This window comes from Ixodes scapularis, unplaced genomic scaffold, assembly GCF_016920785.2.
Source record: "Ixodes scapularis isolate PalLabHiFi unplaced genomic scaffold, ASM1692078v2 PGA_scaffold0__279_contigs__length_252992795, whole genome shotgun sequence".
In the NCBI taxonomy this organism is placed as follows: domain Eukaryota; kingdom Metazoa; phylum Arthropoda; class Arachnida; order Ixodida; family Ixodidae; genus Ixodes; species Ixodes scapularis.
In genome coordinates, this window is record NW_024609835.1 from 187831051 (window position 1) to 187847917 (window position 16867).

Genomic DNA, 16867 nt, shown 5'->3' on the forward strand with positions numbered 1-16867 from the left:
ACACATACTGGTGAAGAAAAGAAGAAAAAAACAGCTCGAGAAAACTTCCCTTCTCCCTTCCCCCCCCCCCCCCCCCCCACAAAAAAAAAAAAAAAAGAAATCTGCTGTTTTTGGCGATTTGGGTCGGTTAAATTTTTTGACAAGTGCGACTAATGCTACTTTTATAACATTATGGAAGTACGCTCAGGACACCTCAAAATCAGGAAACAAAAGCGAGCATAGAAACACGCCTTAAGTGCGCCCTGAAAGATGAAGAACCAGATGTCTGATGCTTGTCGGGCTGAGCTTTCGGCATATTTTGTGCCCGTTCAAAATCAAAGCCCTCAAATTAACAATCTGCCGCACTTGATTACACCGGCTCATTCTCTTCGGTTATCTCTTGATTGCACACGCTGATTCTCTTCGGTTCGGTCTTCGGTCACTCTTTTGACTGGCTACGATGGCCAACGTTTGCCCAGGTTGCAGAACTTTCCCATCATGCAGCATGCTTCGTTGAGCGGCAGACACGCCGGAGGTTATTGAGGCTTTGCTTGAATTTGCTCTGCAAACAAAGTTAAGGTTACGTAAAGCCTCGTTTGTTTGGTTTCCGATTTGAACTAGCAGCGAAATGTGTTTGCTTTCTTGGTATTTTGGCGTTTCCGTGCGTTAGACATGAACATGTTTTCTTGCCTTTATTATCTTTTTTTTGCCACATGTTTTGTTTTCCGGCCAAACAAACTTGGCTGCTTTGTTTCTTGTCTGTTCTTGCCTCTGTCATTAACTTGTGTTAGTTCACAGTGGTGAGCATTTTATAGAGAAAAAAAGGCAAACCTGCGTCTCTGTACACGCTTCAGAATGTCCAACAGAGCTACTTCTTAGATACAGCACTTCTTATTTCTTAGGCGTTATTTTTACGAAAAAATTATCTTGTGGTGCTGGATCAGTTTACCCCGCTACGCTTCATATGAAAAGGATGAACGCTGCGAATTGAACGTGACGAGTACAATGAGAACACGGTAAACCGACCCCCCCCCCCCCCCCCGCCAAAAAAAAAAAACATTTCTTTTTAAATTTTTTATTTGCGATGTGACAATTTGTAAGTATCCGAACCAACAAGGCATGACACAACAACACCTCTATAGTCATTAATTGTTTAGCTATCGAAGGGCGATTCAAGCCCCGAGCATCTTGTTGTTGCTGTTATTGCACCAAAAAGAAAAAAGAGCCAAAGAACCCATGATGATGCAAGATTAGAGATAAGAAAAGTCTCGCGCCGAACACGTGAGACTGTCGGTGACTATATCAAGTAAGGAAATACGTTCCTTTCCTTCTCCTTCTTTACGAAATTATCATCACTCTACCACTAGACGAATCAGTGATTGTTCTAAAATCTGACGCCAACAGTCCGTCGGCGCAAGCAGTCTGCGCACACAGGCTCATCTTTAACAGCGTATAATTTCGAAAGTACAATTATTTCTAGTCTGGGTGGTGTTGGCGGAAAAGTGTGATTTTAAATACAACTTTGTATATTTGTTGATCTACAGTCAGCACGGAATGAAACCCGAACGCCGGAACGCGTGGCCATCGACACAGGCTGCTCCACCTGGAGGGCTCCTGAGAAGTAATGAAAATGCGCCGGGGTGCGAGGGTGCGGGCCCTACGAAGATGTGCTCGACCCTCGCGCGCCGCGGCTGGGACTTCCGCGTTTGGCCGGTGGCGCCCTGTAAGCGGCGTCACTCGGGGTGCTTTTGTGTCACCGTATTGTCGCCCGGTCAACACCTACACTCGTAGAAAAAAGGGTATCGATAGTCCTTCCTAAATGGAGGAACGGTCTTGTAACCTATGTTTCTTTAGAAAGGAAGAAACTTTCGTCCCTGAAGCAAGGGAGGAAATAGTTCCACCGACACCTGCATCTTACTATGGCGGCCATGAATCGAGCAAATCGAGGTCAGTGAGGCTTAGCGAGGACGCTATATCTCTTGTACGGGACGAGAGGAGCGGCAAATAAAAGCGTAAAGCGAGCTTTCCGCGAGCTGTGTTTATTTCCGAAGCCAGATTCCTTCCGCAGTTACAGAAACTTCCGTTTCGAAAGCAGTTACTCAGTCTTCTCGTCGTCAGCACTATTATGTTAAACGGAGACAACCGATACCCAGTTACTTCGCGCCCTTTCCGTCTTACCTTTTTGTTCCTCGAGTAACAACTCCTTCGTCAACCGCACATCACGGAGGAATGGAAAACCAATCCGCGAAACCAAAAGCCGCTCTCAAAAGAACAAACTCGAAGCCGCTGTTCATCGCGTAGCCTGAAAGAAGGTTAAATCGCTTGCCACCAGATGGCGGGGTCCAGCAGAGTAATTGCAAGTAGCTAGGCTAGGTGGCGCTAGGTAACGCCCAATTGATGTTCTACAAAAATATTTATTTCCTCAGGCCGCCATTACGCATCGGGATCTTCAGGAACCTCTGCTATACACACATGTAGACACATTACGCATACGACAAGCATCAGTTTAACATACATTGAACGCATACACATACATGGCACATACAAACATCAATACAGCGGCACACTAACCCGAACATGCACGCGAGCTCTGCGTTTCCGTCTTTTATATTGGTCGTTTTGAACGTGCGGAATCGCTTGTCGACTTCCTAAGCAATAAAAAATATTCTCACATGTTAATTTTTTCCAGCAATGTCATACCTTTAAGAGTATTTTGAATGGCTCAGGGGATGAACCTCTTGTTAAAAAAGTAAACGCTCGATCATACCGTAATTATTTGAAAGTCAATAAAGCAAGCCGCTCAAATGCGATTCGAAGCCATAAGTTCGTTTCCCCGTCGGCACTTCCTAGCCTGTATTTCTATTGTAGCGTTTGTTTTTCTATTTGCCTGCAATTGCCGTCTTGAATTAATAACTGTAGAGCGGATATTAACACTGCTGGAAGTGATGCTTCGAGGGCAGAGAAATCGATTTTCGATCAACCTGAATGCAGTCAGAGCCGCGACTTGCGGCAGGTGTCAAGTGTACGGAGCTGCGCCGTGGCGAGCTCGAAAACTTGTAGCGCTCATCCCAGCGTGCCACTTAAAGGGCAGTTTCTCGAGGAACCGTAGTATATTTAAACAAAAAAATAAAGGGAAGTTGTTTTTTCAATTTCACCTATTAATATTTTTAATGCTAAAATTCCACACTGTATATATACGTCCTTTCTGTCATAATTTCGTACTGTTCAGTCCTTTCCTCAGAGCGCAATCGGTCTTGGCGAGGAGACAACTGACAGTCGCATTGGCCACTGTACGATAGGAGCTTACTGTACCGACCAGCGTTTCAACATGACTATCCGCAAGTCGATCGATTGCACGTGCCTAATACCTCAAGTGGTTTTAAAACTTTTTAGTGTAAAGCGGAATGTCAACCTGCGACACCCCGCCCCCTCCGATCACGGCCAGACCAGCGGCATCAATGCCCGACAGTTTACGTCATCTCTTTGTGTTGTTACACCACGGATACACGAACATACGGCCACATCGGCGATAATTCCAGTCTTCTCTTCACAACCCACAACACAGCCATCACGATGTTGCTACTATATTGCTGACACGCAGAAATACAGAACCACGTTAAACGCCGGTTGGCACTCGGCATCGGTAAACAGAACCGAACTCAGCAAGGAAGGCACCCAGGAAGCTGGCAGCAAAACCTGCCTGTCTTGGAAGCAGTTCCTGAGATTTTCATAACGTCGAAAACGTCGGCGCAGTTTCGCGTGGTTCCGCTACTGTAGTTCGGCTAGTTCGGTGTAGGTCCCGCAATCTGGAGACTGCGATCTTACCAAGTGTACGTAGCGCTGCTGGCACTGCTCCGGAACATCGCTGTTTCTAGTGGCTTCGTCGGCTCGTTTGATAAAATTAGTGGTAAAAACGTCAATGCAACTGAAATGTTCTGCACGTTTAGACTAGAAGACGGAATTACAGGCGGCCTTCGCTGCCGCTGAAGCTCAATCCACTCAACAACATTTCTAAAACAACGTGCGCGACGTGCTCGAAAAGCGAAACTGAAAGGAGATGAGTCGGGAGGGCGAAAGCTTCCTCCCGTCTGCTTGGAGAAGGAGAGAAACGTTTCGTTCCTCCCTGTTTCTTGTGTCCGGTTGGGGGCGCGTCAGTAGAAGGGAGGAAGACGCGCCGTTGCTGGCCTTTCTCTTTCATTTTTTCTTAGAGTGTACGGCTTGTGCTCGGCGCGAGAAGGTCGATGCGAAGAGCAGCCACAAACTGATTGCACGCGCGCCAGCGGATCACGCCAATGGTGTCTTCTCTTCCTGGCGAGCGCTTATAGCGCGCCACCGGCGAAACGCGGAAGTCCAACACGCGCCGCGCGAGGGTCGAGCACATCTTAGTAGGACCCGCACCCTCGCATTCCGGCGCATTTTCATTCGTTTTCAGAAGCCTGTGCTGATGGCCACGCGTTCCAGCCTTCGGGTTCCCTATTGAAAATTCCATCAAGCTACGTAATTTGGGACACTGACTGCCAGTCAGCAGCCTTGGTTGAACGTGATGGACCATCAGACGTCATCTGATGGTCCGTCAGATGACGTCTGACTGCCACTGCCGAGGGAATTTCATCGACAGGGGCAGCATTTATATAAGAGTAAAGCTATACGCACTCATAGATATCGCCAAATGCCTAAAAAAAATGTTCGAGAAAAAGAAAAAAAAGTAGCACCACCGCGGATCGAACCCGCGACCGCTTGCGTACAAATCGGACACTTAAACCGCTATGCTACGCCACCGCTACAGAAACTCGATTTGACTATTCGTTTTATACGAGATGCTTCGGCTGCAAATGCAGTTAAGCCTTCAGCATGTCAGGCAAAGCACTCGTACGTCACTCGCCGTACTTCAGTTCTACTCACCTGCCATGCAGAGTACTTTCGCGTCGTAGAACGATTTTTTTGTTCGCGCGTCATCGGCCCAGTAGACCTGGTACACATTGTCGTCTTCAACTACACCGCTAAAGTCCCTTACATCGTCGGAACTCACAACAGGCTGGGTCTTGTCGAGTAGAAATTCTACTAAAACATAAGACATTGTAGAGCCCGGGCAGCATCGACAGGTTGGAGCAAGCGGGCAAACAACACGAGTCGAGAGCGATCGTTCATGAAAGCTCGGCGAAGCCTCTATGGGCGAAGCGAAGTGCGAAGTGTCGTGTTTGGCGCTTCGGCGGGCTTCTGATCAAGGTTGTCGGTCGGTTGCGTGTCATAGCTCTAATCTCAGCGGTTTTATAGGCTCACGTCCCGAAATCGTTTTCTTGTGCATAGATTACTTTTCGTATTCATAGATTTGACGAAATAGTGGTATCCGAACGAACTTTACGTCCTTTGACCGTACTTCTGTCTGCACGTCAAAGCTTTCTGACGTACAGTCAGAGACAATCGATGTACAGTCAGAATCACCACCAGGACATCCTGATGGCATTTCGCGGCGGCCGACTCCCACCAGGAAACCATCAGATAGCCGACAAGCGGGGTCTGACTGGAGTTTGACTGTCAGTCAGTGTAACTTGTTGGCCAATCAGACATGCTTGACGTACAGTCAGGCACAGTCAGCGGTCCACTAGAAAACATTGACTGCCAAACAGCGTTACATTGATAGATTTTCCCTTCGGGTTGCATTCCGTGCTGACAGTACACGCCATTGCAAAACAAAACTACTCCCGAAAACTGGGAGACGTCATCATGAAAACAGGAACACCGACTTGACATAACGTGAAAAACAATTTTCATTCAATGTCCTCCTCCCCCCTCCCCCTCCCCCCCCCCCCCTCCCCATTCTGGAGGCATGTTCACTAAGAACAGCAGAAACGCTGCTTTACTTACTGAAGATGCCTCCCGCACGGAGGGCACACGTCTAATGAAATTCTTTTTTTTTTGTTTTCTTTTTTATGTTATGTCAAGTCGGTGTCTTTATTTTACTTATATGGAGGCTTTTTTTATTTCTATTTTCTCACTAACTTTGAATCATTACAACTTTTATCAACTCAGAAGCAATACGACAAATGGCCCGCAGGTAAGCTGCTTGTTTAGGCCAATACGACTGAAAAAGAGACATCTTCAGCCTAGAATAAGACTTGTCCCTGTTAGTCCAAAAAATAATTACATACCATTTTAATTGCCTGGTTAAAAAAAAAACAGAATGCATTATCGTCACAAAGTATTGACCATCAAAATCAATGGCTTAATTATTTTGTTACAGGGGTCGATTGCTTTTGCGTTACCCCAAAAGAAATAAGTAGAAGATATACAATGTCTACTGCAGACTTGAAGGCCCACATTTCTTAAGCCGTCAAAAATAAAACGAAAAAAAAAACGCTCACACAATTTAACTTTTAAATTAGTTCCTATTCTTAGGAAAGCGTATCTAAAAATGTTTTGAACAACTTAAATATGTATTTGAGATGACTGAGTCTCGCGCAGTCCAACCGACACAAAATTAAATCACATGGCCAAGCGAAGAATGCGGTTTGACGGTAAGGGAAACCACATCGTTTCAAATTATTCAGATTTCAACATCGGTAAACTGCGACACATGATTCATCTAGGAGTACGATTATTGATGGCTGCTGCATGTTGTTTACAGTCGAAATATACTTAATATGCATTTTAATTTTGTATTCATTCTGTATTATTTTGTCCACGTTCGAAATACGCGCTAAGATATTGAAAATGCATAATATGTATTAATCAGAAAAGATTTTTGATATACCAAAAATATAATTCCTTCCCCTCAAGATGCCATTTGTATATTAAAAACCAGCTACTCCAATTGTTTGTTCCTTTTTTCATTTGAAGTCTGTCCCTATGGTATTTGAAGGTACAACTATATACATCCCACAGCTACGCATTACAAACGAACACAAACACAAACTCCATGACGCATTGAACACATGAATCACAGTCCCGTTGACTGCTCTAAAGCCTTATATAGCCTAAATATTGAAGGTAATCATTTGGCCGGTGACCACCTCTGCACCTCTTAAGGTTCAAAGTAATCGATCTTCTCCTCGGGAGTCTGTCAACGAGGAAGCAGCGTTTTAAATTTCGTGGATGATATGTCTTACTAAAAACATTGGTAGAACTGATAATAATTCGGCGCAGTCACTAAAACAATATCCACGAAAACAGCTCCTAGAAGAAATATAATTGCTTCTCTCCTTAACACCACTCAAAACGAAGCGAGTGAAGGCAGTTTCTTCACTTTAAAAGAGTTATTTTGGCTTTCTTTACTAGTTGACTTTTTAATGTGGTCATTAGCGTCACTATATCAAAGACACTACTCACATCATATACATTAGTGAGTATACACATTTAGAAAACTAACATTGTGCTAACATAACCACGTCAAACATATCCACTCACAGCACTTGCTGAAGCTTTGCAGCATCAGCAAGTGTTGCGGTTGTAGTTAAGGAAACCCGTTTGTGATTGGTGTGCAAAAAAACTGATCAGGTGATTCTTGATAGAAAAAAAAGAAAACAGTAACATAAACTGGGCTGTTTTATCAGAGCGATGCTGCACAACTCGATTGATGAACTAATCAAATGTTGTATTTAGGCACTTCAGTGTACTTCACATCTGCTTAAAGTGAACTTCCGATAGGCGAGTTTTTCAATACTTCGGTAGTTTAAGTCAAACTAACAAAGTTTTGCAGTCAAAAGATGCTTTGAGTATATCACACCAGTTTTTGCGATTTTCAGGTATTTTAAGAGTATTCTGCACATATTTGTGATCCTTGCTTTTTTATTAGGGTTGGAGTATATTTTGCATGGAATAAATTAATAAAAGCAACATCTTCAAGTGTTACAGAAACGAGCAGTACGATCTATCGACAATATTCCATATCAATCCCTTCTCTCCCATACTTCATGCACTGTCCACTTTTAACAATTGAACAATCACTCGTGCGAAAATGGGCAATCTTTATATTCTAGAACATTAAATCAGATACTCAATGCATATCTGGCGTTACTGCCAACAGAATAAGAAATACATTCCCCCAAACCCGTTACCAGCAACCAGACTTGTACGTAGTTCAACTACTGTGCTCAGGTTACTCTAGCTTAACTACTTCTCTGAGTAGTTTAGTAAGTTTCAATTGCATTTATAGCGCAGCTCTGAGGCGCCCGTTCCCGGCTTGAGCGGCATCGCCGTCGCCGTCGTTGTGGCGTCGGCGTAACTGCGCGGTGCAATATGGGTAAATTTCCCCGCTAAATTTAGAGGGAAAATTTTTCCTGCTAAATTTAGTGGAAGAGTTTCACCGCTAAATTCAGCGGAAAATATTTCCACTTAATTAAGCGGAAAATTTTTTTCTGTTCAATTTAGCGAAAAAGTTTCCCCGCCAGATTTAACGGGAAAAATTTCCCCCACTAAATTTAGGAGAAAACGTTCCCCGCTAAGTTTGGCGAAAAAATCTCCGCGCTAAATTTAGCGAAAGACTTCGCCTGCTAAATTTAGCGGAAAAACCTCCCCGCTAAATTAAGCGGAAAAAATTCCGCGCTAAATTTAGCGCAAAGTTTTCGCGCCAAATTTAGCGGACAATTTTTTCCCTAAATGAGAGGTGAGCAGGAGAGGAGGAGGGAAGGGTACGAATGAGGAGGAGGGGCATAACTTCCTCTCCGTACATTCCTCTCCTTCTCCCCAAAAGCTGCGCTCTAATTCGGCGTTACAGGGGGTTGTAAACGTCTTTCATATTTTTTTTAATTTCAGTGATTAGTACATACTGTAATTACATTTCCTAATTAATTTCTACTCAAATTACAAGGTACTTTCGAATTTTAGTAATTCTTTAGCCTATCAACAAACATTCCGACACAAAAGAGATAAGACTTTGGAAGATCAGCTGATATTTGCAAAAGAGGAAGCATGTGGCGTAGGAAAGGAGGGGGAAGAAAATGGTTTGGAGAGTCTGAAACCCCACAGCACTGCTACGAGGCACGGGGAGCGAACTGACACGACGCAGGAGAGGCCGAGTAACTGCGGGGTTAGCACCGAAGGCTGGTGTTTCTTTGTGTCCTGAAGCTCAAGGAGACTTGACGCATTTGAAGAAAGAGCTGGTCCCCGCTTCTCTCCAAATTAGAAACTCTCGCCCACTACAGAAGGTGCACATGGTAAATCCCCACTGAAAGGATGCAACAGAATGCAGCACCTGCTCTGAAGCTCATCTGGTGCTCCCGTAGTTTGTGCTGTACTCGAAGAATCGCGTAAAACGGGTAACGTAAGGGGACCTTTTTGCGTGGCCTTTCCTCCCAAAACGCAAAATATGAAGATCTTCAAAGATTCGAAGATCGTTAGAGAAACCTTAGTTATTCCCTGAACGTTTTTATAATAAAAATAATGAACAAGCGGTGTTGGGAAGCACTCTGAGTGCATGGTAGTTAAAGTACTACTGTTTAGAAAACTTGTACTTTATTTGAAGTACATTCTCTGAGCATGTACTTGTACTTTCCCAGGAAAGTAAAACTCCCGCCTTCAATGTACATTCCCCGAATATGAAAAAAAAAAAAAAATGCAAAGACGTTTTTAATCCCCTGTAACTTCTTATTAGGGCGCAGCTCTAGAGGTGGAGGAAAGGAAGGTGCAGAGATGAGGCATTAGCCCCTCCTCCTCTCTGCTCGCCTCCTATTTAGGGGGAAATTTTCCGCTGAATTTGGCAGAGTTTTTCCAGCTAATTTAGTGGGAATTTTTTTCGCTATATTTAACGGGAAAATTTTTTCCACTAAACTTGGCACGGAAACTCTTTCGCTATATTTAAAGGGGAAAATTTTCTGCACAATTTGGCGGGGAAATTTGTCCGCTAAATTTAGCGGAGAATATTTTTCAACTAAATTTAGCAGGGAAATCTTTCCGCCAAATTTTGCGAGAAAAATTGTTCGCTAAATTTAGCGGGAAAATTAAAACATAATGCAGTGCGCGGTTACGCCGACGCCGAAGCCAACGCCGACGCCGGCGGCTACGCCGCTCAAGCCAGAAACGGGCGTCTTAAGAGCTGCGCTCTGAAATTGCGTATCGTCGTTTGTAAACGCGCTCTTTCAAAACGTCATCTGGTCATTTCTCTGAATGAAGTAACGGCGGCTATAAGACCGACCCAAATATGTGCCTCATAAGTTGCCTGTGTCACATAGCTCGTCAGAGCGAGTAAATAAACTACAGTAGGGTAGAAAGTTGGGCTAGTTGGTAGTTATTCATCTTGGTTTTAAAAGCGCACAAAAGACGAGGACAGAGTAAGAAACACAAACGACGGACGAGCGCTCGTCCGTCGTTTGTGTTTCTTACTCTGTCCTCGTCTTTTGTGCGCTTTTAAAACCAAGTAGAAAAACTACTTTGTGGCGACTTTTGACAATATGTGCTGTCATTTCCGTAAAAAAAACTGATGCACCTCCGATTACGCCTAGAGTAATGTATACCAATTAATATCAAAAACACTGCATAGGAAATGAAAGGGAGTCATGAATGATTGTGTTAAAAGCACTTGTATTTTAACTTGAAATTTATTGTGTTTATAGTACTTGACATCAAGTACATTGCACCCGGTGTACTTACTATTTTACAGGAAGTACGTAACCTCCCATTTACTTTGTACCTTACTTCAAGTACCTTTTAGATGTATTTTACGCAACACTGTATACAAGCAAACACTGGCTAAAAACAAGCTCAGTCAGAGCTAAACATCAATCTAGAAATAACAGATTTGCAGTTCATCATTGACCAAAACAAAAAAAAAAAAAAACAAGAAAGTACAAAACACTGAGGCAGGCAAAAGAAGAACCAGCTATTAAAGCGTTTCTGTGGAGAAACAAGCCGATCCATATTTGGCTGGCAGAATTTCGCTAAATGATCAAAACATTTGTACCCTCTTTTTACCATAAAAAAACACGTTGAAGTAACTCCAATAGTAATTCGCAACTATTTACGGTAATTAGTCATTTTCTCAAATACTTTACATTTGAGTAAATTCTACTGTACTCAAATTACTATCGAGGCCAATACTCAGTAACTTAACTTAATTGCTTTTTTTAGTAACTTGTACATGTCAATCAACAACCAAGAACACAATCACACTATGAAACACAAATATTGTATGATAAAATTCCACAACTAATAAACACTTACACAGAAACATTCTCAATTGTTCAAAGCTCCAAAGCGATTACAAAAAAAATATTTCCTAACTTTACCATAAAATAATGAAATAAGCCTGGCATGTCAGAAGTGTTATTGTATGTAGTGGTTTATTTTGTTAAAAAGTGAGTAGTATTTTCACGTCCGGTAATACTTATACGTAGTGACAATTGTATTAATGCGAGATCATGAACTGTCCCATGGAGCGAACCGACTTCATTAGCGTTGAAGCCGCGAGAAACCGCACCTCCCCCTGTCCCAATCTCGTGGGTAGCAGAAATCTGATGGATATGCTACCATTGGCAGGCGCGCGTCATCAAGGAACGATGCTCCGAATCGGCGCGTTCAGTAGGAGCTCCCTCAGCTCCGAACGGCGTCACCCAAGTCGGAGTCCTCGAAGCGCCTACTGAACGGCAAAAAAAAAGACAAAAAAAAAAATAATTAAAAAAACCTCGGCTTCAAACTGGCTTTTACGCAATTCCCGCTTTCTCCCCTGCACCAGACGGTCTCCGAATAAACTGGAAGCAGACGATAGCGAGCACGATCGCGTTTATTTGACGCGGGTATTGAAGAAGTATTGGCAAGATCGGTGAAGAAAAATCAAGTGACTGTACACATCACCGCTGCTGTTCGAAGCGATGCAACGCGATTGAGCCCTTCGCTTGGCGGTGCAAAGGTAGCTACTGTTATAAAAACCGACAAAAACGTTGTCAGAACACGTGAAATATAGACCTTGGCGAATCTACGCCGCCGGTTGCGATACTTTTTTATGGTTATACGCTTGTTATGCCCTTTGTAACGAACTTCCTGTAAATTGTATTCGTACACACACGGGAAGTTCGGCCGCGCTCGGCGATCAAGGGTTTGTCCGCCGAAGCGAGCGTCAGCCAACGCGTACCCCGATTTAGCTACGCAAACAAAACATCAATCGGGATCATGCTCTGCGTGAGTGTCCCACCGGCTACCGAATTCGCGTTCATGCCCTGCCTTGCTCTGTTCAGCGCGGACAGGATTATCGTCGATATTCACTGAGTTTCCGTGCAACGGCGATCAAGACACGGCGTCAATTGAACGCTTATGTTGTTTATTAGCATATTCAAACCAAACAAATACGGTCCAATGCATTTTACGAGAAGAGCCTTACCTGGAAAAGAAATTCGAACCCGTTTTTCGTCTTACCTTGAGCACTTTCCACTAACAAAAGCGAGCAATTCGCACACCCACAACAAAACCGACGCAGCTTATCCTGCCACTTTTTTTTTTCCCTTTTAGCGCCGGAAATCGTCACCATTAAGGAAATGACGTCATCTTTAGTTCCTTTGACTCTACGTGCACCTTCTCCAGACTCGGTGCTTCGGAGCTTGACTCCGAAGCCCCGTAGTTACGTGCACCGGAAGTGACTCTTGGCCGTCCAGTGAAAGGAGTAAGTGACTCCTTGACTCCGGTGCCGCTACTGAACGCGCCCATTGGAACTCGTGCGGCATATTTTCAAATAAGGTCAAAAGAGAAGCCCTCTCCATGGCGGCTTAGCGCACGCAGCAACCCGGCCGAAGGTAAGTCCGGTGGTGGCGGCAGGGCCCGTTCGGGCAAGCTCCTGAGAGGGTGTACCGCCGAGCGCGGTGCGGCCACTTCACGGGAGTGCGCGCTCGGTCGTCGGCCGCCGAAACGTGGCCGCACCTGCACTGCACCATAGACGAACTAAGGGAACCGAAGAACGACACTGATGCTTTCGCATTCACAACTCGTAAGAAGTGCTTAAGTGTCCTGAAAATTTTTTTTATGCTGCTGTGCCGTTAAAGTGTACAGGAGGCTGGGGCCTAGTCAGGCGACGTGAGTCGCCTTTTGCCCCATCCTTCTGGGTTTTTGTTTGAGTAAAACATTTGTTTTAAATTTAATTTGATCTTTTCTCTTTCGCACCAAACTCATCAGAAGCCAGATTTTACACAAAATATTTATTCAAAATCTTTTAAGTGAAATGGTTATGCTATTTGGAAGTATTTCAAAATCCTAACTAACCTGGATCAGCAGGCCCTTAAATCGCAGGCATTTGCAATTGCTCCACATTGTATCAGCTCAAGAGGCCATTCCAGTCTCGGAAAGCTTAGCGCGCCTCTCTTCTACATAAATTTTCAGTCTCAGACACTTCAGAATTTATAACTGACGAGGCTCACAAAATTCTTGTTTCTAATAGTTTACGGAGTGCAGTTTTGAAGACCGAGGCTCTTTCGACAGCCTACCCTGCCAGCTCATTGCCTGCTGCCCAAAAGGGATATGGTGCTGTATTTTTCGTTTTGTTGAAATAAACTTCTGTTATCGCGCCTAGGCCTTTTCGAATTCATGCACCCGCTGGTGCGAAGTCACGTGGCAGAAGGCACATGGTTGCTTGGTCCATCCACTATTTAATATTTACAGCATTAATGTACGGTGATCAGGAGCAAGGTCTTGTCTTTTTGTTCGCTGGCGGGATCAAGTTGGACGTAACAACAACAAACAAGCAACTGACTTACGTGGCTGCGCATGGTATTATGTGACAATAAATAAAAAAAGTGCACATTTAGTTTGGTGTTCGTCGCATAAGGGCGAATGGTTTCCGAAAGTGCATTGGCTCTTCACCAAGCCATAAAAGAATTTTGAAAGTAATCTTCCTACTGCTTTTCTATTTTTGTGCGCTTCAAGCCGCCAGTTCGTCCTCCAACAACCCGAGGGCTGTTTCTTCCATTTAGACGCCGAAAACTCCCATTCTGCCTGAGTATACAAACAATCCCGAAAAAAGGGGATTTCGAGCTGTTGTGCATTCCGTCAATGTATTTATTTCCTTTAGCCCGGAAGCAGTCTCCTCGCTAGCTCAGCCTCAGCATGTGTGACAATGCTGAACAACGTAATTCGGTTCTCAGAAAGCAATAGAATTACATAAACTAAATCACATTCAAAATAATTTAAAAAAAAGTTACATTACAAGACGAAGTAATAAATTACAAGTAGCTCCGTTGTTTTGTAACAGATTTCTTTAATGTCTGCTTAGAATGTCGTTGACAAAAAAGTGAAAGCCGTTTACAACTCCCTGTAACACCGAATTAGAGCGCAGCTCTTGAAGAGGAGGAGAAAAGGGTACTGAAGGTTACGTGTTCTAGAGGGGTCACGTGACGTCGGGGGGGGGGGGGCTCACGTGACCTGGGGGAGGGGTCACGTGATTTTGAGGGTCACCTGGCCCCCTCACCCGAGGTAACGTGACCGATCCACGTGGGGGTCCCGTGACCCCCCACGTGACCTGGGGTGGGGTGCCACGTGACCTGGGGTTCACGCGACCCTCCAGAGAAATTTTTCCGCTAGATTTAACGGGGAAACCTTTCCGCTAAGTTTAGCGGGGAAATTTTCCCGCTAGAATTAGTGGGGAGATTTTGCCACTGGATTTAGCGGAGAAAATTTTCTGCTACATTTAACGGGGGAAATGTTTGCGCTAGATTTAGCGTGGAAAGTTCTCCGCTAGATTTAGCGGGGAAATTTTTCCGCTAAATATAGCGGAAAAACTTTTCCGCTAGATTTAGCGGGTAATTTTTTCGCTAAATTTAGCGGCTAGATTTAGTGGGTAAATTCTTCCGCTAGATTTAACGAGCAAATTTTTCCGCTAAACCTAGCGGGGAAAGTTTTCCGCTAGATTTCGCGGGGAAATTTTTCCGCTAAATTTCGCGGGAAATTCTTCGCTAGATTTCGCGCGGAAATTTTCCGCTAGATCTAGCGGGGAAAAGGTTCCGCGAGATCTAGCGGGAAAGTTTAGCGGGGAAATTTTTCCGCTAGATTTAGAGGGCAATGAGGCCATAATGCACAGCGCGGTTACGCCGACGGCGACGGCGACGCCACTTAAGCTGTAAACGGGCGCCTAAGAGCTGCGCTCTAAAACACGCACCAGAGCAACAAAAACATAACCACGGTGTTTACGTTCCGTACTGTGGAACTAAAAAAATTAACCGACTAAAAAGAAGCTAGACTGTCACCTGGTGCATTTATAACGCACGGGGATGATTTGATGTGTAAACATAATACAAACAGGTTCAAGATAAATTATTTAATCGCGAAAAAATAGGCGAAGCTTCCTGTGTATTTCTTGTATTTCTGTCTAGGCTGATATATTCTGTTATAATTCATCGCGTATGCTGAATGCGTTATGCGGTCTGAGATGTTTAATAGATGATGGAGCTGTGGGCGGGATCTATATGCAGTACTAAAGCTGGTAAATCTATAATATTTGAGATAACATTGAGTTGCGATTTGATATTTTATATTTTGATTTATTTGATAAGTACTGGGCTGCGTTTGACACTGCTGTTCCGGCTGACTTCTCACGAGCCGCTTAAATATTTTTCAACCTTCTCGTGTCTAACTCGGGTGGTGTCCGCCATCATGGCAAGTGAGCTGTTGCCGTGATTTTTATGCACTACTCATATACCGTTAAGAGCGCCATTTAACCACTAACAACGTCCGCTGTTAGTGGGAAACACCCCAGGAGATTGTAAGGGCGTTTTCCGCGAAAACCGACGGTGACGTCAACATGTTTGTTCCGAGCCACCGCACTATAGGCGCCATGGTGCGCCCGCTATTCCTGCTTATTATATGAGAAATCAAATATTCCGTCTGTCGAGCCGGACTCCCGCCGTGACCAGGAGCTATGGATGACAGCAATTGTTTCCGGTGGTCTCAACGGCTCTAACAACTGAGCTACCGAAGAATTCATATTTGAGTGAATGTGCCTACCATCGATAACGGTCCGTGGCGGTGTTCCAAAATTTACTCGATCTTACTCCTCGGTAAGGGTTTTGTACCTTGGCATTTTAAAACTTGCCAGCGTGCAGCGTACGCTCTATCTGTGTCGTCACTTGACGCAACCCGCCGGAGTGACTCGCATACATTTGGGTGAGACATGGGATACGGCAGGTGTCTTTAGAGCCGCCCCCCCCCCCCCCCCCCCCTTCGAGCGCGCACCCCTAACCCAAACACAGCGAATGCCAATGTTCGCGTGCAGGGGGCCGGGTGTTTCCTAAAAAGGCCCCGGCAACACCGCCTAGAAGACAGGCCTTCGCCTCCCCCATAAAGTCATTACAAATGAATCCCCAAAGCGCTGCACAGCCAGCATCAGCATAGACGCTTACGCGTCTCGCAGTGTCTTAATCCGACGCTAGCAGGCGGGGATTGACGCCCGTGCAGCTCTATGGCGTCTCCCGTCGTGCTTGAGAGTGCTTGCTGCTTGTGTTCGGTCTGGGATCTACCAACGATGGCGTCATGCGCAGGCCTGCATTGCATGTGGTATTTAGTGGACACCCCGTTGTGTTAACACATGCGCACGAGTATCCGAGCAGACGAACCGGCACGCCGTATGGCTGAACGTCGGGAACTTCGTAGCCCGCGCGCATAATGCTACTATATATTAGGTCACGAGGAGGAGGCTCATCGTAGCCAGATAACTGACAAGGCACGGAAGTCGAATCGAAAGTGGAAGCACAAATTGCGTGAAAATTGTCAGAATTGTGCCCAGGATGCGGCGGAGAAGCTACAACGACGTCGCACTTGCAGCTAATTACTTGGGCACCGAGCTGCTGTCGCTTTGACAGAGGTTACGCGATAACGTATGTGAGAGCAGGGTAATCATTGACGGTTTCGTGACGAGCAACTGGCTTTTGTACAGTGTCTGGCACGCATTTAGAGTAGTACCATATCTTGACGTATGTCATAC